This window comes from Schistocerca gregaria, chromosome 8 (assembly GCF_023897955.1).
Source record: "Schistocerca gregaria isolate iqSchGreg1 chromosome 8, iqSchGreg1.2, whole genome shotgun sequence".
NCBI classification, from domain to species: Eukaryota; Metazoa; Arthropoda; class Insecta; order Orthoptera; family Acrididae; genus Schistocerca; species Schistocerca gregaria.
In genome coordinates, this window is record NC_064927.1 from 327,485,821 (window position 1) to 327,507,553 (window position 21,733).

General features: G+C 40.0%; 1 protein-coding gene across 1 annotated transcript in view; it reads right to left on the reverse strand.

Annotated features, from left to right (window-relative positions):
* Positions 1–21,733, reverse strand: part of LOC126285178 (odorant receptor Or2-like) — a 111,680-nt gene that overhangs the window by 20,954 nt on the left and 68,993 nt on the right. The window lies entirely within an intron of this gene.

The following is a 21,733-nucleotide window of genomic DNA, read 5'->3' on the forward strand; positions in this document are numbered from 1 at the left end:
ACAGATTGTGTAATACTTACGAAATGAACTTTTTGTGCAAACATTCACATTTTAGCTAGTCAGTTAGGCAGTGTGTAACAGTTAGTGTGTGATGGCACTTCAAGTGATAGGGCATCAGTGGATGATGAGATTTACCAATGCAGAAGAAGTCTACATGCGCATGGTGTATGGAGAGTGTAAGAACCATGCTGTTCGTTCTTGTATAATGTGTGTCGCTTGGTACACTAATAGACGTCAACTACTTTGGCAGTTGTTTAACCTTTTCAACCAGTTTCATGAAAATGGTCGTGTAAAACCTAGACAGTTTAAAAGAATGAAACAAGTGACGATAGAGAAGTTTCTGTTGGAGTTGATACGCACGTTAACTCCCTGCAGTCGCACGAGGAAGTGGAATGGGTCACTAAAGAGTCCTACGAATCTCCATCGACACAGGTTTCATCCCTGTCACATCTCTTCCCTAATACGTTGCATCGGAACAATTATGGGAATCGTGTCAACTTCTGTACAGGGGCTTTAAGACAGGATACTCCAGATATACCATGTATCTTCTTTAGTGATGAAGTCACATTTACCAATCATAGCCAAGTCAATCGCCGAAAGGTGCACTATCGGTCTATTGAGAATCCCTGATGGCTTCGTGAAATGCAACGCCAGTGTCCATGACGCGTAAACGTGTAATGTGGAACAGTGAACCATCAGCTCATAGACCCGTTTTTCGCAGATGGAACAATGAACATGCCAAGTATCGGAGCATTCTAGCAGACTATCTTCCACAGGTGTTAGAAGACATTCCTCTCACTTGTACCTGTGGTACAAACATGACGGGTGTCCGCCCCATAGTGTACGATGTACTACAGCATGTCTTCACGAATGTTTTCCAAATCGCTGGACTTAACGCAGAGGACCTCTATCTTGGCCAGCCAATTCCCCGTATATGACGCATGCAGACATTCTTCTGTGGTAAAACACTGTCTATAAGGATATATCAACTACACTCAGTTATATTCAACGATGTTACGGCAACCTGTTCGGACATCTCCGCTGAAATGCTATCACGTGTCCATCAGTCGTTCCATACCAGGCTGGAATCGTGTATTGCCGCTGCCAGTGGTAATTTTGAACACAACTTGTGATAGTCAACTGCTTCTTTACTAGTCACTATCAAAATTACTAGTGTAAGTACTGGCGCTTTTCTTTAGTGCGTGTCACCACACGTATTGTCCAAATGTAGATATGGGAACTTTTCTAAATAAGGTATCTCATAGACGACTGGCTCTAGAATCCTACAGCACACATCACCGGCATTCTATTTTACTCTACTTTTAGTTTGGTATGTCAATAGGCATTGTTCCACATAAATAAGACCTTGTTAGCACAAAAAATACACCTTCAAAGTAATATTACACTCTGATAAGTGGCTAACAATGCGAGACCCAGATTACCAATATATTCTGTGATAACTGCACGTTGATAGCCTTTTCCATTTGCTTTGTAAATTTTAGATGATTCACTCTGTGTATGTGCCTCGTGGTTTGTTGGTGTAGAGCTACTCACGACAGCTGTATCATATCTGTTCTACTAGGTTCAGACCAAACGAATTAAGTAACCAAAGTATCATTTTCCTCAAAATACTGCAGCACTAGCCTGACCTTCTGGGGCGGAAAGTTATGCTGTTGGAAAATTCTGTCACTATCGGGATGCAAATCATTTGGGATAAGGTTCACATAATCCATGGCTGTAAATGTGCCTTGACCGTGTACGACTTGTCATTTGGAGGTCTAGATATAAGTCTTCCATAGAGTAATACTCCTCCCACCACCCTGCGTCCATGGCGTGATTCACGATTCAAAAATCCAAGTTCAACAGATCAGATATTAGCGTCGACTTGGTGCAATAAGAAGTTCATTCGACCAAGTAACGTTTTTCTGATAGTCCACGTCCAAACTCGACTATCTCTATGGTCGTAGCCGACGATGTCTGTGTCAAAATGGGAACCCTTAGGGACTTCCGGCCCAGAGCCACATTTTGAGCAATGTGTGCAACCGGGATGCTCCAAAACACATGCCCCTGCAACGCCTCTGTCCGCTATCGTTAGGTACCCCCAGTTCGCCGCCTATCGTTATTTACACAGTGGGTAATACTCCGACGTCAGTGTTCCCTAGTGTATTGTGGAAGTTCAACAGATCGTTGCCTATTCGCAGATTCACCATCTTGCAACTGCTTTCCATCGATGCTCACAAAAGTAGCAAGCGAGCAAGCAAACAGCTTCGCAACGTCTGAGCTGCTGATTCCCAGGCGCTGGGACACTACCATCCCTGTTTGTTGAAGTCGCCTATGTCAGTGTATTTCCCATTCGCGACCACTGTCGTATCGCTGAAATAATTTCCCATTCGCCTCTGCCCCACTTACCTTGTAAGGTTTCAGTTTTATTTCCTAAGAAATTTGCTGTGAACTCTATTTCTTCATTTGATGTGTTATATACTGAGGTGACGAAAGTAAAAAATCATGGTATACCTCCTAATACTGTGTCGATCTGGGGTAGTGCAGCAACCCGACGTGGCATGGTCTCATTAATTCGTTGAATCTCCCGTCTCCCCTGCGGAGATACTGAGCCATTAAACTTCTGCAACTGCTCCTAAGTGTTTCCAGTGATGGGTTTTGTACGCGAAGTGACCTATCCATTATGTAGCACGAAGGGCGATCTGGGTGACCAAATACTTAATTCGAAGTGTCCAACTAATCGTGAGCAACATTCCCCCGTGACATGGCTCATTATCATCCATAAAAATTCTATCGTCGTTTGGGAACATGAAGTCCATGAATGATTGTAAATGGTCTTCAGGTAGTCGAACATAACCATTACCATGCAATGATCGGTTTAGTTGGACCAGAGGACCAATGCCGTTCCACGTGAACACAGCCCACACGATTATGGAGCCACCACAGTCCCTTGGTGACCACTGAGGCCCATGGCTCAGTGGGATCTACTCTACACTCGGTAGCTACCATCGGCTCTCCCCATCTCAAATCGTGACTCATCTGAGGGGGGTCACGGTTTTCTTGTCGTCTAGGGTTCTACCGATATTGTCATGAGCCCTGGAGGGGTGCTAATGGCGACGTCTTGCAGTTAGCAAAGGCACTCGCACTGGTCGCTTGCTTCCACAGCCCATTGCTGCACTGTCGTAACGCATACATTTGTTGTACATGCCACATTGATTTCCGCAATTATTTCACGCAGTGTTGCTTGTCTGGTAGCACTTACAGTTCTACACAAACGCTGCTGCTCTCGGTCGTTATGTGATGGTCATATCACTTGTCCGTGGTGAGAGGAGATGCTTTAAATGTAGTATTATCGGCCCATCGTTGATACTGTGGATCATGGAATACTGAATTTCCAAACGATTTTCGAAATGGAATATCCCATGCATCTACCTCAAACTGCCAATCCTCTTTTAATGTCTGTTAATTAGTGCCATGCCTTTCAACATAAATAACCTAAGTGTAAATAACAACTGTGCCAATGTTCTGACTTATTATATCTTGTGTGCGAGATACTAACACCATCTTTATAAGTCCATATCGCTACCCTATGACTTTTGTCGCGTCAGTCTACTTCATATTGGTACTCTGGACATTTTTCAAGCAGTAGAATGCAATAGCGGATATGTTACTCCACAGTCGCTCTATGTCTTAGCACTGTGATTTGTGGTTGTCAACGGCATTTTCCTTGGTGCAGCATTTAGTGAGAACTAAGCGACTTAGATGTTGGTAACACTCCTGAGCAACCTGGGAATAGTTGCAGAATATAGAGACAAACGTAGAGAAATGTTCAATTTGGGAAACTTGATTAGGTAAACATTAATCTGATATGTGTGATGAGTTATAGCTGTTGTGATGTTTTCTTGTGTGTAATTTAAGATGCATCTGAAAAAGGGAAAGGTTCAAATAGTTCATATGACTTTGAGCACTACGGGACTTAACTGCTGAGGTCATCAGTCCTCTAGACTTACAATTACTTAAACCTAAGTAACCTAAGGACATCACACACATCCATGCCCGAGGCAGCATTCGAACATGTGACTGCAGCGGTCGCGAGGTTCCAGACTGTAGTGCCTAGAACCGCTCGGACACTACAAAGAAAGGAAAGTTTTAGTGGAGTGTTTGTTTATTTCTTCAGATTAGTTAGTTTCATTGGTCAGATATCAATACGTAAAGTTATCTGTTCACATAGTTCTCAGTGAGATGTTACAGATTTACTACTTGTTTACCACTTCTATAATTAATTTCGTAGCAGAGTAATATCTGTAACAAGCAGTAAGTTTTGAAAATGTGACTATGATGGTTAAAGAATATATGAGAGTTTCAATACAGTTGTTGAAAGTTAGTTTCTTGCAAATCATATAGTAAATGCAATATCCTCCACCGTTTCATCAGAGAAATTTTGTTTTGAAAATGTGTGTCGAATCACTGCACTCTTTGGAACACTGTGGCTAAAACTAAAGAATGACTTGCTTAGAACTGCAGCATGTCCTCTCATTCCTCTGCACGAGGTTTTCTTTCCAGACAGTCTTACTACTACAGCACATTGTTACCATTGGGTGTGTAATTTTATTCATTCCGTTGCTTACACAGAAAAAATCGGTGCTTTTTTCTGGGAAACATTTTTGCTTATTTACATCATTCACTGTCATGTGTTGCATTTCAAAATTGTTGGAGGTAAAGATAAGTTTCTGTTCAATTTTTTATGCAGACAGACTTATTCTTATGGCTTAGTGTTACATCTGAGTGTGTTTTAACTAGCTGTTGTGGTATCAGACGCCAAATGTAGCGTGTTGACACCAAATGCAGTGGGTGGTATACCAAGAGGTGCAGTATTAAAACTCGTCGAGAACTTTCCAAATGATTTATTTGTTTCCACTACAGCGCTCCATTCACCTAGGTCTGCATCACAAGGCCCTGTAATGCTGAGGAAGTACCCCAGCAACCTGTGCAGTGCAACACTGTGTCGTGCCGGCCTTTTACACCAGCTGAAGAGTTCCGATTACGTCAGTGTGGTTGCGCCAGCAGCCGACTCAGCGGCCACTGTCCTCGATGTTTCCATGCTGCTTCGTCGGGAGCCAAAGCGCGGCCAGCTGACTGACAACCGCACGATGCCCAGAGCACGCGTTCTCGCCAGCGTGGCCCGAGTCGCGGCGCCACACAAGTGCCCACCATCAGGAGTCCGAATCTGCGGCCCTCGCCTTGGAAGCCTCTGCCGTGTGTCGGGAGCTGAGACGACTGCCCGCGGTAGTGAGCCAAGGAGTGGCCCGCCTGGCTGACTGCGGACCCCACATTGGCCTCAGAGGGTCGAACCAACGACCTGCCATGGACTGGGACACTGGCGCCCCATCTGCTGCTGCGTGTAGCCCGCCGGTTCGAAAATGGTTCGAATGGCTCTGATCACTATGGGACTTAACATCTGAGGTCATCAGTCCCCTAGAACCTAACTAACCTAAGGACATCACACATATCCATGCCCGAGGCAGGTTTCGAACCTGCGACAGTAGCAGTTGCGCGGTTCCGGACTGAAGTGCCTAGAACCGCTCGGCCACTAGTCCGATGGTGTGACACGCCTCGCCGTCCAGTAGAGCTGCCACACTTGAATGCCTCTCGTTAGAAAACAACACATATTTATACTCGGCTGCACGCCTTTGTTTTGCAAACGCACTGCTTCGCGGCGTGTACACATAACACTTAGGTTAGCCAGTGGCCCTCTTCTGCCTGTGACTTGCGCCATGGGAACTGCTGTGTGAGGTCTCTCTGGCAGTTTTACACCCTGTGGACTCTATTGGCCTTCGTAACTGCTGGTATGCGTAACTTACTGCAGTCCGCCTTACACCTGTTTGAAACTCGTGCTCCAAATATCGCATAAAACTAACTTCCACTATCCTAAACGGTGTTGCCACTACACCAGTATTTGGAATTTCGTTTAGCCAGTTACTATCCTAAAAGCACTGAGACTTGTTTGGGAAATATTTTTGTTTACTTATTCTTGTAATTTAATGAGGCATTTTTTCTGTTAGTTTTCTGTGTTGTAACTGTTGGTCGCTTACTGTGATATCACACAATGCAACACAGTCCACTACACTGCACAATACAGAGCGCCTCGGCACAGATTATTTAACACAGAGTTCTTAAGTTCTCTGAATAGTTTGTTAAGTATTAATTCTGACTCAGCTATACAGTTTGTGAAAGTTTTGGTGACTCATAATTATCAGATAGGGTTTCTGTAATTACACCATCGTATTGTCCATGATTGTAACCCAGACATTCACAAAATTTAACATAAGAACCAATTCAGTTTTGTACAGTTATAGTTTACAATATTCAGTACATAATTTGCACTTGTCAAACCAGCCTGGATGTGTGGTTTTAGAAACGTTCACTTATTTTCAGTCAGGTAACAATACTGTCTCGACAGTGAAACTATAACAAATATTTTACATAACAACCTGTCAATATGGTGCTTTGCTCGATAACTTTAGTACAAGAAATTGTATTTTTTTACATGTATTGTATTTTCCTGATTTGTGATATTTTGTGAGAATTTGATTTTTATTTGCTTGATATTTTCGTTGTTCTGGTGAACAGTACGTGTGTAACTACGAATGCTTTCCCGGCGTAATAATTGATAATATTCTTCTCGGGTATGCAGCCGGATCATAACGTCTTCATGACACAATATTTCCGCGGTCCAACTGGCCGCCATCTTCAGGTGAGAGTGCTGGTGCACGATCTCGCCGGCGAGATCGTGCACCAGCACTCTCACCTGAAGATGGCGGCCAGTTGGACCGCGGAAATATTGTGTCATGAAGACGTTATGATCCTGCTGCATACCCGAGAAGAATATTATCAGTACGTGTGTAGATTGAGGTCTTTGTAGTGCAGAATTTATCGCTTTCTACTTGATATACAAAGGGTTCTTGTTAATTATTGATTATCTGCGACAATTTATCTGTTTAATGAATAGTCTGTGAGTGACCCTTTCACCTTTTTCGTGAGTAATACGAATCTTTTTCTTTGTATTTCACTATTGTTACGAATTAACATTACAGTTGGCAACATCATGCCCAGTTTTCGACGAGAGAGAAAATGGAAATTGAAAACGAGGAACCTACACCAAAAATTTCCACAAATTAATAACGTGACTGAAATTTCCAAAAATACTACAGACATGCAGGTTTAAAGTAATTCATTGTCGAATTAAAAGAATCTGTTGGCTCACATTAGGCAAGATATTAGATTTCCAGGCAATAATAAATAATTCAGAGACTAGACTCAGTAATTTTCAGAAAGAACGGCGTCAACAGAACGAGCCAGGATTAGAAAAATAAAAATAAATAAATACTGAACAAATCAGCTTCACTATAAACAGAAGATACTAGTCAGGATAAACACTTCAGTGTTAGTGCTGCGTTCACTACAGTAAAACAACAAAATGAAAACTCGACGCTACCATTCGTAAAACGGATGTACAAATACGAGAATTGAAACTACAACCCAAGACAGAGAAAGAATATCTATGTACCATTCCTGAAATAGTCAGCTAACTGATTACAGGAGTGACTAACGTGTCAACCAATGCAAACTGTGTTTCAGATGATAAATTATCGATTTATTTTTCGGAAGTAAAAAAATAAGAAGTTTTTAAACAATTTTCAGTTGCTTCTCTGAGCGTCAACCAATAGCAGAAACGAGGAGTATACACTGTACGCGACAAGCTCACATACATCGAAAGGAAACTTACTGTACTTAGTCATTCCTATGCAGACAATTCAAATAAACATACAGACGAATGGCACATAGGCGCGCATTATTGGGATCAAAATTTATGTCACAGTCAGGACGCCTGCTGCGATGCTACAAAGAGCATACGACTAAATCCATTTACAAGCGTTTCTTGACGGTTAGAACAGTCAATGTGTTTCGAAATTTCCATCAAATAAGAAAAAAAGAACTGTTGTGAAGAGTGGATGGACATTTTTAGTTTTACATATTTGTACGTAGCTGTTTTTTTGCAAACTCCTCTCTATTTTCCTTTTAAATCGTGTAATAGAAATTCCTATGTGTGTTCCTAGCCACATGTGTTGTGTTGCAGTGTAAAGAATTGGTGTTTTATCATTGGTACGTTAATATGAATTGAAATCTACACCTACATCTTCATCGACATGGATACTCTGCAAATAACACTGAAGTGCCTGGCAGAGGGTTCATCTATTATTCCAATCTCGTATAGCGCGCAGAAGAAATGAACACATATACCTTTTCGGATGAGTTCTGATTTCCCTTATTTTATCGCGGTGATCGTTCCTCCCTATGTGCGTCGGTATCAACAATATATTTTCACATTCGGAGTAGAAAGCTGGTGATTAGAATTTCGTGAGAATATTCAGTCGCAACGAAAAACGCCGTTCTTTTAATGATTTCCAGCCCAAATCCTGTATCATTTCTATGACACTCCCATATTTTTCGATAGTACAAAACGCGCTGCCTTTCTTTGAACTTTTTCGATATACTCCGTCAGTCCTATCTGGTAAGGATCCCACACCGCGCAGCAGTATTCTAAGAGAGGACGGTCAAGCGTAGTGTAGGTAGTCTCCTTAGTAGGTCTGTTGCATTTTCTAAGTGTCCTTCCAATAAAACGCAGTCTTTGATTAGCCTTCCTCAAAACAATTTCTATGTGTTCCTTCCAATTTCAGTTGTTCGTAATTGTAATACCAAGGTATTTAGTTGAATTTACAGCTTTTAGATTGGACTGATTTATAGTGTAACCGAAGTTTAACGAGTTCCTTTTAGCACTCATGCGGACGACCTCACACTTTTCGTTATTTAGGGTTAACTGCCAATTTTCGCACCATTCAGATACATTTTCTAAATCGTTTTGCAGTTTGTTTTGATCTGATGACTCTATTAGTCGATAAACGAAAGCGTGATCTGCAATGAACCGAAGACGGGTGCTCAGATTGTCTCCCAAGTCGTTTATATAGATAAGGAACAGCAAAGGGCACTACCTTGGGGAACGCCAGAAATTACTTCTGTTTTACTCGATGACTTTCCGTCAATTACTACGAACTGTGACCTTTGTGACAGGAAATCACAAACCCAGTCACATAACTGAGACGATATTCCATAAGCACGCAATTTCACTACGAGCCGCACGAGTGCTATAGTGTCAAAAGCCTTCCGGAAATCCAGAAATACGGAATCTGTCTGAAACCCCTTGTTAATACCACTCAACTCGTCATGTGAATAAATGGCTAGTTGTGTTTCACAGGAACGATGTATTCTAAACTCATGTTGACTGTGTGTGAATAGACCGTTTTCTTCGACGTAATTCATAATATTCGAGCACAAATTATGTTCTAAAATCTTGCTGCATATTGACGTTAACGATGTGTGCTTTTAATTTAGCGGATTACAGCTACTACCTTTCTTGAATATTGGTGTGACCAGTGCAACTTTTCAGTCCTTGGGTACGGATCTTCCGTCGAAGGATGATTGTATATGATTGTTAAGTATGGAACTAATGCATCAGCATACTCCGAAAGGTACCTGATTGGTATAGTGTCTGGACCAGAAGACTTTTTTTAATTAAGTGATTTAATGTCTTTGTTAAAGATATATATAACTACAAAGAAAGTTAAAGGATGTATTTTAAGGAATTCTGCACTGAAAGGAATAGTTTGACTTCCATGATGGAAGTAACTTGTGAAATGGAAACGTAAGACTTGCGTGACGCACAGAAAACATAGAAGATAAAGAACCTGTTCACTTTTAACCTATTCTCTTTTAAAGTGTAATTTATTTTTTTCTGTTGTGGCATAGTTTACCTTCTGATATTATAAGATGACGTCATACAAAGATATTTAATTATAATAACATTATTTTCAGCCTGTTAAGACCAACAGTATTTCATGAAAATCAAATTTAGTGACATAATGGATTTAGGTAAGCTATTGCATGTGTCAACGTGAAGCTCTAAACCTGGAGGAAGACAAATTTTGAAAAAGTTAACTTCCATTGTACTTAGGATGCCTGAGAAATTGAATATTTGATGGATGGATGGTATGTAAATTGGTTCTCCAGCTGTGTTGTAATGCTGGCCGTTTTGAACATGTAAGATAAAATCACTAAATATTGATAGTTTGTATTTATCTTTTCTAGCTATTTGTGATAGTGGTCATTTTGAAGACGCGAGAAGAATTATATAGAGGTTAATGAATAATATGTGTGGTGCTATGGTGTATTAATAATGGAGAAATCTGGTAATGAATTAAAGACGTTGTTTGAAGAAATAAGAAGATGAATGTCGACAGAGGAAGCAAGGGAAGAAGGTAAATTGTATTTTGTAGTTGTCAAATGTATATGATACCAAACGTGTATGAAGTTATGGAGGAGGATGATGATCAAGACTATATAAAGAAATAAGAAATCATAAAGGTAGCGCACTGACAGAAAATATTGGTTACTTTATTTGCTTATGGTTTCCATTACTGTTAACGTTATCTAAACCCTTCTTCATTTGCATTCTGCTTCTGTTTAAACAAAAATGCTGAAGGTGAGGCAACAAAACTATATTCATTATATTGTGTGACAGATACATTAGGTTATCTTGGTGTACTGTATTAATCTTTTTGCTATTTTTCTTCTTAGTATAGGATATTTTAAGATTTCTTTTTGTGACTCGCTGGTGTATAATGATGTTCTAGCCAAATTTTTCTTGCAGTTAATACTCCAAAAGCAGTCAATAATTTTTCTTTAGTTAGTGGTTTATCCATGTTCTCATATGTGCTCGTAGTTAATTGGTTTCCTGTCCTCACATGTCTTTGTAGTTAACATTGATTCTGTCCTTACATGTGTTTCGTGCGTAGTTGGGTAAATTACCCTGGGTGTGTGCACATAAATAATATTTCTTTTTCCCTCTATCTTACCTTAGTTGTGAATGTGTAATTATTTTGTTGTCTACTGCTGTTCATATTATCATTTGTCATTTGCTTTGTAAGACTTCAAATGTTGTTTCTTTGCCATTATTAGGAATATCATAACTCGCTACTACTGTCATGATTACAGTACATGTGTAGCTTTTCATTAGCAACTTGTGAATGATTAATGTCTTAAATTTTTGATTGTCTACTATGTTTTAAAATGGAAATTGGTTATATATCTGCTTATGTACGTACACTGATCATCCAGAAAATTATGACCACCTAACTACTAGCCGGTATCTCCACCTTCGGTGTTGACGGGTCATGTGTCATGGAAGCAATGAGATGCTGAAGGGAGGCGAAATAACATCTCCACACACAAGTGACTCTATTTCCCGGAAATTTCTAGGATGAGGATGATGAGCTCTGACGCCGCATTCACATCCCAGATATGATCGTTTGGGCTCAGATCTAGCGAGTTTCGGGGTCAGCACATCAATTGTCACTTCACTTGCCGCTGTGTTTCTCGAACCACTCTACCGCACTCGTGGCCTTGTGTTATAGCGGATTATCTTGTTAAAAATGCCACTGCCTTCGGGAAACATGAACTTTGAGAAATGGTGTATGTGATCTGGAACCAGTGTACATTACACCTTGCCCATCATGGTGTCTTATATGAGCTCCACAGGATCCATTGATGCCTACATGAATGTTCCCCAGACCATAATGGAGCTTGTCTCCTTTCTGCAGTAGAGGTGTCAAGGAGCTGCTACCCTGGAAGACGTTGGATTCGCAGCCTCCCATTGGCACCATGAAGAAAGTATCGCGATTTATGAGATCAGGCAACGTTCTGCCACTGCGCAAACGTCCAGTGCCATGACCATTTTGGTGGCAGTTGGCGATGTCGTAGTGTGGCCATTGGCACATGCATAAGTAGTCGGCTGCGGAGGTCCATCGTTAAGAGTGTTCGGTAAATTGTGTGTTCAGACACATTACACATTTGCGCTCTACTCTACATTAAAGTCTGATGTCAGTTCAGCCACAGTTCGCCACCTGTGCTGTTTTATGGATCTACATAGTCTACGACGTCCACAACCTGTAATGAGAGGTGGCCACCGAACCCAACGACGTCTGGACGAGGTTTTCTCTTGGTTTCGCAGTGTGTTGAAGACACACACTACAGTATTCCTCGAACACTCGGGATACTCGTGCCGAGCCTCCAGGCTATCACAACCTGCCCTTGGTCAAACTGAGATAGATAACGTGTCTTACTCATTCTACATATTTACAGAACGCTCACGGATGCTCCCTGAGCAGAAACATGTCCTTAATTTCACTTGTCAAATACATTTCATATTATCTTTCTCTTTTTTACTCAGATATTTGTTTATTAGGTCATACTAATGTACACGTAACATATGTATTCAAATGTCTAATTTCGTTACTACTTTATTAAATATCGTAAATGTAATAATTATTTCTAATTCCTCAAAGTCATTCAACTCCTACTTCTGTTCAGAATTTCAATGTAATTTTTATTTTGTGTCTTTTGCATAACATTTTATGTTAGAGCTTGTTGTATGTTTATTCCTATTTGCAACTAACATCCTGCTGAATTCTGACTGCTAGAGAGGGGAGGGGTGTAATGTAAGGTTTATAGTTTATTTTTAGTATTCAAGAAATGTTATGCGAGCTCTTTATTTTCATTCCATGTGTCATACTTTTTACTGTGCACTGGGCAGTCAGTCGTCTTCAATAGTCTATATGTACGTAACAGTTTTTCAATGCTAGTCTCTCTTTCACCAAATGGCAAAAAGCAATATTCTCCAACGTCTCCTTACCAAAATTTGATTTTAAAAGTTTTTCACCGCAGTGTGCTACGTATAACACTGTGATTGAGGCTAAAACATGGCTTTCTTATAATAGGTCTGTGTCCTGGTATTGCATTGTGCAAGGCTTTCGTCCCTTTTACTTGGTTTGTTGCCGCGGCGTATATGACTTTCGAGCAGTATCGAGTTTCCTTTGTCTCAAGTAAATCACATAAATTTGTTTGTGACACTTTAAATTATAGTTACGACACTGTCACTTGTTGCATTTCAAAGTTATGATTTTCAGTTTAGGTAAAGATCAGTTTGTATTTTGGTTTCTATGCCATGTTATATTTGTATGTGTGTTATTTAACGTTTAGAATTTTATTTAGCCAGTAGCTTACGCAGAATTATAGGGCATTTTTGGGAAACGTTTTAGTTTATTTATTCCTACAAAATTCGTTTAGTAATTTCGTGAAGTATTTTTATTCTGTTAGATTTTTGTGTTGGAATTGGATAATCACGAACACTGACGGCAGACATTGCAGTAATCCACTGCATTGTACAATACAGGGTTTCATAGGACAGTTTATTTAGCACAAAGTTGTACATTGTCTAACTTCTTTGGTATATGTTAATTCAGGTACAATTATACAGTCTCAGACAGTTTTGTCGACTCATACTTTCCAGATAGCGTTTCCACAATTACACCACATGCATGGAATATGTTTAAAACACAGACACATACGCAGTTTAAGACAGGAAAAGAGTTCAGTTCAGTATGGTTATAGTTCACAATATTCACCATATTATTTTCTTTTTATTCAGGAAAGGTTAGATTAGATTAATACTTGTTCCATAGATCATGAATACGACACTTCGTAATGATGTCAGGTTCATAAAATATGTCTGTACAAGATATTACATTACACAAAATATTGCATGACACTAATGTTTAAGGGTTTTTTTTCACTCCTGTAATTTATATCTAAAAATTCAGCCAATGAGTAGAAGGAGTTGTCATCTAGAAATTCTTTAAATTTATTTTTAAGTGTTGGTTGGCCATCTGTCAGGCTTTGTATGCTGTTTGGTAGGTGACCAAAGACTTTTGTGGCAGCATAATTTACCCCTTTCTGTGCCAAAGTCAAATTTAACCGTGCATAGTGAAGATCCTCCTTTCTCCTGGTGTTATAGCTATGCACACTGCTATTACTTTTGAACTGGGTTGTTTATTAACAACAAATTTCATAAGTGAATATATATACTGCGAGGTTACTGTGAGGATCCCTAGATTCTTAAATAGATGTCTGCAGGATGATCGTGGGTGGGCTCCAGTAATTATTCTGATTACACGTTTTTTAGCAGTGTGTACTTTTCTACTCAACAATGAATTACCCCATAATATGATGCCATACGAAAACAGTGAATAAAAGTAGGCATAATAAGCTAATTTACTGAGATTCTTATCACCAAAATTTGCAATAACCTAAATAGCATACGTAGCTGAACTCAGATGTTTCAGCAGACCATCAATGTGTTGCTTCCAGTTTAACCTCTCATCAATGGACACACCTAAAAAATTTGTAAATTCTACCTTACCTACAGACTTCTGTTCAAAGTCTATGTTTATTACTGGAGTTGTGCCATTTACTGTACGGAGCTGTATATACTGTGTTTTATCAAAATGTAAAGAGAGTCCGTTCGCTGAGAACCACTTAATAATTTTGTTAAAACATCATTTACAGTTACATCACTTAGTTCTTGGTATTTGGATGTTATTAGTATACTTGTATCATCAGCAAAAAGAACTAACTTTGCATCTTCATCAATTTGGAATGGTGAGTCATTAATGTATATCAAGACCCCATACTTGATAGCCCCCCAGTTTGAGGAATCAGCTGTTGTTTTAACATTCCATGAACCACATATTTTAACTTCTTGCATTCTTCCAGTTAAGTATGAATTAAACCATTTGTGCACTGGCCCCCTCAAACCATAATGATCTAGCTTATCTAAAAGAATTCCATGATTTACACAATCAAAGACCTTTGAGAGATCAAAAAAAATACCAATGGGTGATTTCCAATTATTCAGAGAATTTAATATTTGATCAGTGAAAGCGTATATAGCATTTTCTGTTGAAAATCCTTTCTGAAAACCAAACTGACATTTTGTTAGTACTTTATTTTTACAAATAGGGGAGGCTATTCTTGAATACATTACTTTCTCAAAATTTTTTGATGGAGCTGCCTGAAGAGAGATTGGGCGATAGTTGTTGACATCCTTTTTATGCAATGGTTTTACAATGGCATATTTCAGTCTATCAGGGAAAACACCCTGCTCCAAAGAGCTATTACATATACGTGGCTGAGAATCCTACTTATCTGTGGGGAACAAACCTTAAGTACCTTGCTGGAAATGCCTTCAATTCCGTAAGAGCTTTTACTTTTCAGTGAGTTTATTATTTTACTGATTTCAGAGGGAGAAGTTGGTGGAAATACTGTTGCTTCAAACTGCACAGGTATGGCCTCTTCTATTAGAAGCCTTGCCTCTTCTAGTGAAAATCTAGATCCTACTTTCTCCACAACATTTAAAAAATGATTATTGAAAATATTTTCTATTTCTGATTGTTTGTTAGTACACTTGTCATTCAGTTTTGTGCACTAAAGTACTCCTGTGCTCTTGTTTGCCCTGTTTCCCTTTCAATAATATTCCAAATTGCTTTAATTTTATTATCAGAGTTATTGATCTCAGACATGATACGCATGCTTCTGGACTTTTTAATAACTTTTCTTAGTACCACACAATAATATTGAACAATTTCGGGGTCAATACTCCCTCTTGCTGTTAGATACAGTTCTCTTTTACAGTTGCAAGATATTCGTATTCCCTTAGTTAGCCAAGGTTTTTTGTATGTTTTCTTGGAATTATGTTTAACTTTTTTCTTGGGAAAAGACACAGTATACTTTCCTTACCCATCCTGAGTCCGTAACATCACTGGGCGCTATTCTGTTTCGCAGTGAGCAGTGGACATAATATACGATTTACACTCATCAGTGTATATGTAGTTAATAGTTACTATTTTACATTCCATGGGACTGCTGAGGAAATTACTGTGCCGAGAGATGATTTGACCAAGTTAAGAACGACATAGGTCAGCCTATTTTTCAGAAAAAAGTTTTACGTGTACCAAGTAAATCTTACTTGCCCTGATCTGAAAAACTTTAGGCTTGTCCCAGTAATGGCGCACGTACTTCATTAACAAATGTAATTTGACTAATGAAGCAGCATACACTCCCAATAAACGCACAAAATAAGAAAGAGCAGGCTTAGTGTAAGTAACTGAACGTCAGCGAACATTAAAGTACATTCATAAGATAACAGGTTGATAGAGTATAGTTCATAAAGGTGCACTATAAGATCATTCTTCTGACGAACGGCTGCGAGTGACTAGATAGGTTTACCTCCTGGAGACACATCTGCACAGTCTCTAGGAGCACTACCTCTGACTCATTATTATCTGTAAGAGACATACAGGATGCCACTTATGGAAATATGTGAGACAAAATGATCATAAATTCAGAACTTTTCGGGCTAGGACTTTCAAACCGCACGGTTGGCCGCTTGGAATGATGGGAATTAGTATGCGCTGTATGCTTTGTTTTAGTGACGAAGCCCACTTCCATTTGGATGGGTTCGTTATTAAGCAAAATTGGCTCATTTAGGGGACTGAGAATCCCAATTTCGCGATCGAGTACTGTCTTCATCCTCAACGAGTAACAGTGTGGTATGCAATATCCGGTACGGGAATAATCGGTGCGATGTTCCTTGAAGACACAGGAAGAACCGAACTATACTTGTAGGTTCTGGAAGATGATTTGATCCCCATTATCCAAAGTGATCCTGGTTTCGATAAGATGTGGTTCATACAAGATGGAGCTCGACCCCGTCGAAGCATGACAGTGATGTCCCGGAGGAGCTTTTGGAGACCACATTTTAGCTCTTTGGTACACAGAGGCCACATCCCTGGGTCTCGATTGACCGCCATATTCTCCAGACCTGAGCAAATGCGCGTCCTTTTTGTGGAGCTATATTAAAGATAAAGTGTACAGAAATAATCCCAAAACCGTTGCTGAGCTGAAAACACCCATTCAGGAGGTCATCGACAGTATCGGTGTTCGGACAATTCAGCGGGCCATATACAGAATTTCGCTATTCGTCTGCACCATATTATCGTCAAGGATGGCTGGCATATCGAACATGTCGTAACCCAAATCTCAATATATGTAGTGATGTTTACATGCGTGTGCACTCCGTAGTTTGTAGCTACTTTAAGTTTTTTTCATATAGTTCAATAATTGTCAGCCTCTATTAAGAACGGGAGTAGCTAAGGCTGCTATGTGAGACACGAAGACTAAGAGATTTACACCGAAAAAATTTATAAAATAAGGTACTGGTCCACCATGGTACACAAAACGGGTCAGAACACTGTTTCAGAGGCAACAAAAAAACATGCCCACTTAAAAGAACACAAAATTTCCAAGATCTCGATGTGTTACTGACACGCGAATCTTAGCGTGGATTTCAATGTGAGACGCTTCTAATAGCTTTCACAACGAAAAGCACTGTCTCTAAATCTGACGGAAAATCGGAAAAGATTATGATCGTATGTAATGTACACCATCGGGAAGACACAATCAATAGCCAAACAACGCAATTCCGGTGGCAACAGCACCGATGGCAGCATCACTAAATCGCAGTTACCAAACCTATTTTTCCAAAACTCTTTCACGAAAGAAGGCGAAGTAAATACTCTAGAATTCGAATCAAGATCATACGCAACATGAGAAACGTAGAGTAGAAATCCTCGGTTAAATCACTTAATAAAGGCAAGTCATCCCATCAGGTTAATATACTAATTGGTTCCTTGCAGGAAATACTAATACAGTTGCCCCATACCTACCAGTAATAACAATCGCTTGGTCGACAAAAGATCCGAGCAAAGACTGCAATGTTATACGGCATTATGAATTACTTATATGAAAACGGTCAATTGACACATAGTCAGTAGGCATCAAGAAAATATCGTTCTTGTGAAGCACAGCTGACATTTTATTCGCAGGACGTAATGAGTGTTATCGACAACGAATATCAAATTGATTTCATGTTTGTAGATACCCCCATGAACCATGGACCTTGCCGTTGGTGAGGAGGCTTCCGTGCCTCAGCGATACAGATAGCCGTACCGTAGGTGCAACCACAACGGAGGGGTATCTGTTGAGAGGCCAGACAAACGTGTGGTTCCTGAAGAGGGGCAGCAGCCTTTTCAGTAGTTGCAAGGGTAACAGTCTGGATGATTCACTGATCTAGCCTTGTAACAATAACCAAAACGGCCTTGCTGTGCTGGTACTGCGAACGGCTGAAAGCAAGGGGAAACTACGGCCGTAATTTTTCCCCGAGGGCATGCAGATTTACTATATAATTAAATGATGGCGTCCTCTTGGGTAAAATATTCCGGAGGTAAAATAGTCCCCCATTCGGATCTCCGGGAGGGGAATACTCAAGAGGATGCCGTTATCACGAGAAAGAAAACTGGCGTTCTTCGGATCGGAGCGTGGAATGTCAGATCCCCTAATCGGGCAGGTAGGTTAGAAAATTTTAAAAGGGAAATGGATAGGTTAAAGTTAGATATAGTGGAAATGTAGAGCTCAGATGGAAACCCAGTTGTAAGCAAAGAACGGAAAGCAGAAACGTGGAAGGAGTGTATAGAGGGTCTATACAAGGGCGATGTAACTGAGGACAATATTATGGAAATGAAAGAGGATGTAGATGAAGATGAAATGGGAGATACGATACTACGTGAAGAGTTTGACAGAGCACTGAAAGAGCTGAGTCGAAACAAGGCCCCCTGAGTAGACAACATTCCATCGGAACTACTGACAGCCTTGGGAAAACCAGTCCTGATAAAACTCTACCATCTGGTGAGCAAGATGTATGAGACAGGCGAAATTCCCTCAGACTTCAAGAAGAATATAATAATTCTGACAGATGTGAAAATTACCGAACTATCAGTTTAGTAAGTCACAGCTGCAAAATACTAACACGAATTCTTTACAGACAAATGGAAAAACTAGTAGAAGCCGACCTCGGCGAAGATCAGTTTGGATTCGGTAGAAATGTTGGAACACGTGATGCAATGCTGACCCTACGACTTATCTTAGAAGCGAGATTAAGGAAGGGCAAACCTACGTTTCTAGCAGTTGTAGACTTACAGAAAGGTTTTGATAACGTTGACTGGAATACTCCCTTTCAAATTATGAAGGTGGCAGGGGTAAAATACAGGGAACGAAAGGCTATTTACAATTTGTACAGAAACCAGATGGCAGTTACAAGACTCAAGGGACATGAAAGGGAAGCTGTGGTTGGGAAGGGAGTGAGACAGAGTTGTAGCCTCTCCCCGATGTTATTCAATCTGTATATAGAGCAAGCAGTGAAGGAAACAAAAGAAAAATTCGGAGTCGGTATTAAAATCCATGGAGAAGAAATAAAATTTTTGAGGTTCGCCGATGACATTGTAATTCTGTCAGAGACAGGAACGGACTTGGAAGAGCAGTTGAACGGAGTGGATAGTGTCTTGAAAGGAGGATATAAGACGAACAACAAAAGCAAAACGAGGATAATGGAATGTAGTCAAATTAAATCGGGTGATGCTGACGGAATTAGATTAGGAAACGAGACACTTAAAGTAGTAAAGGAGTTTTGCTATTTGGGGAGAAAAATAACTTATGATGGTCGAAGTAGAGCGGATATAAAATGTAGACTGGCAATGGCTAGGAAAGCGTTTCTGAAGAAGATAAATTTGTTAACATCGAGTATAGATTCAAGTGTCATGAAGTCATTTCTGAAAGTATTTGTATGGAGTGTAAAAAGAATGGCTCTGAGCACTATGGGACTTAACTGCTATGGTCATTAGTCCCCTTTAACTTAGAACCACTTAAACCTAACTAACCTAAGAACATCAAACACATCCATGCCCGAGGCAGGATTCGAACCTGCGACCGTAGCAGTCGCACGGTTCCGGACTGCGCGCCTAGAACCGCGAGACCACCGCGGCCGGCGTGTATGGAGAGTAGCCATGTATGGAAGTGAAACATGGACGACAAATAGTTTGGACAAGAAGAGAATTGAAGCTTTCGAAATGTGGTGCTACAGAAGAATGCTGAAGATTAGATGGGTGGAACACATAACTAATGAGGAAGTATTGAATAGGATTGGGGAGAAGAGAAGTTTGTGGCACAACTTGACCAGAAGAAGGGATCGGTTGGTAGGAGATGTTCTGAGGCATCAGATGTGTTACTGTATCCTTATTTTATGCCATAAAGTCATAGTACGTAGTAATCGACAGAAAATCAATGAGCAAAACAGTTCGTTTTAAAACACTAACAGGAAAGTTGAGGATTTAGGAATGTAACAATAGGCCTATTACGATTTTTGTTTTACAGCTTGAGAGAGAGAGAGAAGAAGAAGAGAGAGAGAGAGAGACAGAGAGAGAGGTGTATATGTATTATATCTTTATATATTTAAAAATACAATCACAAATTTTCTGTTTTCTGCTTTAGAGTTATAACAGATTTCAATAATAAAAAGAGAAAAAATCGGCAGCAGTGTGATTTCCGGGCGTTCCTCATTGTAGTGCTACAGACCCTCCGTTTCTTCAAAATTAGGTAAACGATTTAGAACACACTTTGGACACTCCTCTATGATTGTTTACAGATTAATCTGTCTCTCAGCATATAGTAAAGTCATCACAGCATCAAGTTATTGCAAAATAGGTTAAAAGAGACATCTGTATGGTGCGAAAAGTGGCAACTGTGTCTGTATAAGGAAAAATTTTAGGTCATCCAATCCGTTGTATTTCGGTTACATGATAAATCATACAAATTTAAACGCTGTCTAATCATAGGACTGACAATTACGAGAAATGTAAACTGAAATGATCACATGGATAAAGTTGTGGGCAAAGCAAATCAAAGACAGCAATTTATTGTCAGAACAATCAGATGATGCAACTGGTCTACTAAAGCGACTACTTAACTTTGCTAGTCCGCCCTCTACTAGAATGTTGCTGTGCTGTATGGGGTCCCTACCAGATAGAATTAATGGAGTACACCTAGAAAGTTCAAAGACGGGCAGCACGTTTTGTATTACTGACGAATAGTTGAGAGATTGTCATGGACATGATACAGGATTTCCTGTCGAAGTCATTAAAACAAAGGGGTTTTTCGTTGCGGCGGCGGGGTCTTCTCACATAATTATATCACCAACTCTCTCCTCTCTGTGTGAAAATTTTTTATGTCGCTAACCTGCATAGAGGAATGATCATCGTAATAAAATAAGTCAGATATCGTATAGGAAAAACTGGCGTTCATTATTCTCTTCGCATTTTTACAGAATGGAACGGTAGATAAATAATCTGAAGACAAATCGAAGAACCCTCTGCCAGACTGCTACGCACTTAAGTCTGCAGTACAGAGTAATAGTGTAAATGTAAATGAAGATGTGTAAACATTACACTGAAGTCAGAAAATGCAACCGTTATCTGTATTAAGACAGACTTGCAACACGATATCATGTAGTGGCTGAGGACTGACAGTTACGACTATACAGTAATCATTAAATCAATGGCCAAGGAAGTTTAATTTAAGAAAAAGTACTGATTTACACGTTATACATTGAAGAAGCAAAGAAACTGGTACACCTGCCTAATATCGTGTAGGGCCGCCGCGAGCACGCAGATGTGCCGCAACGAGACGTGGCGTGGACTCTACTAACGTCTGAAGTAGTGCTGGAAGGAATTGAGACCATTAATCCTGCAGGGGTGTCCATAAATCCGTAAGAGTACGAGGGGATGGAGATCTGAATAGCATGCTGCAAGGTACCCCAGATATGATCAACATTCCA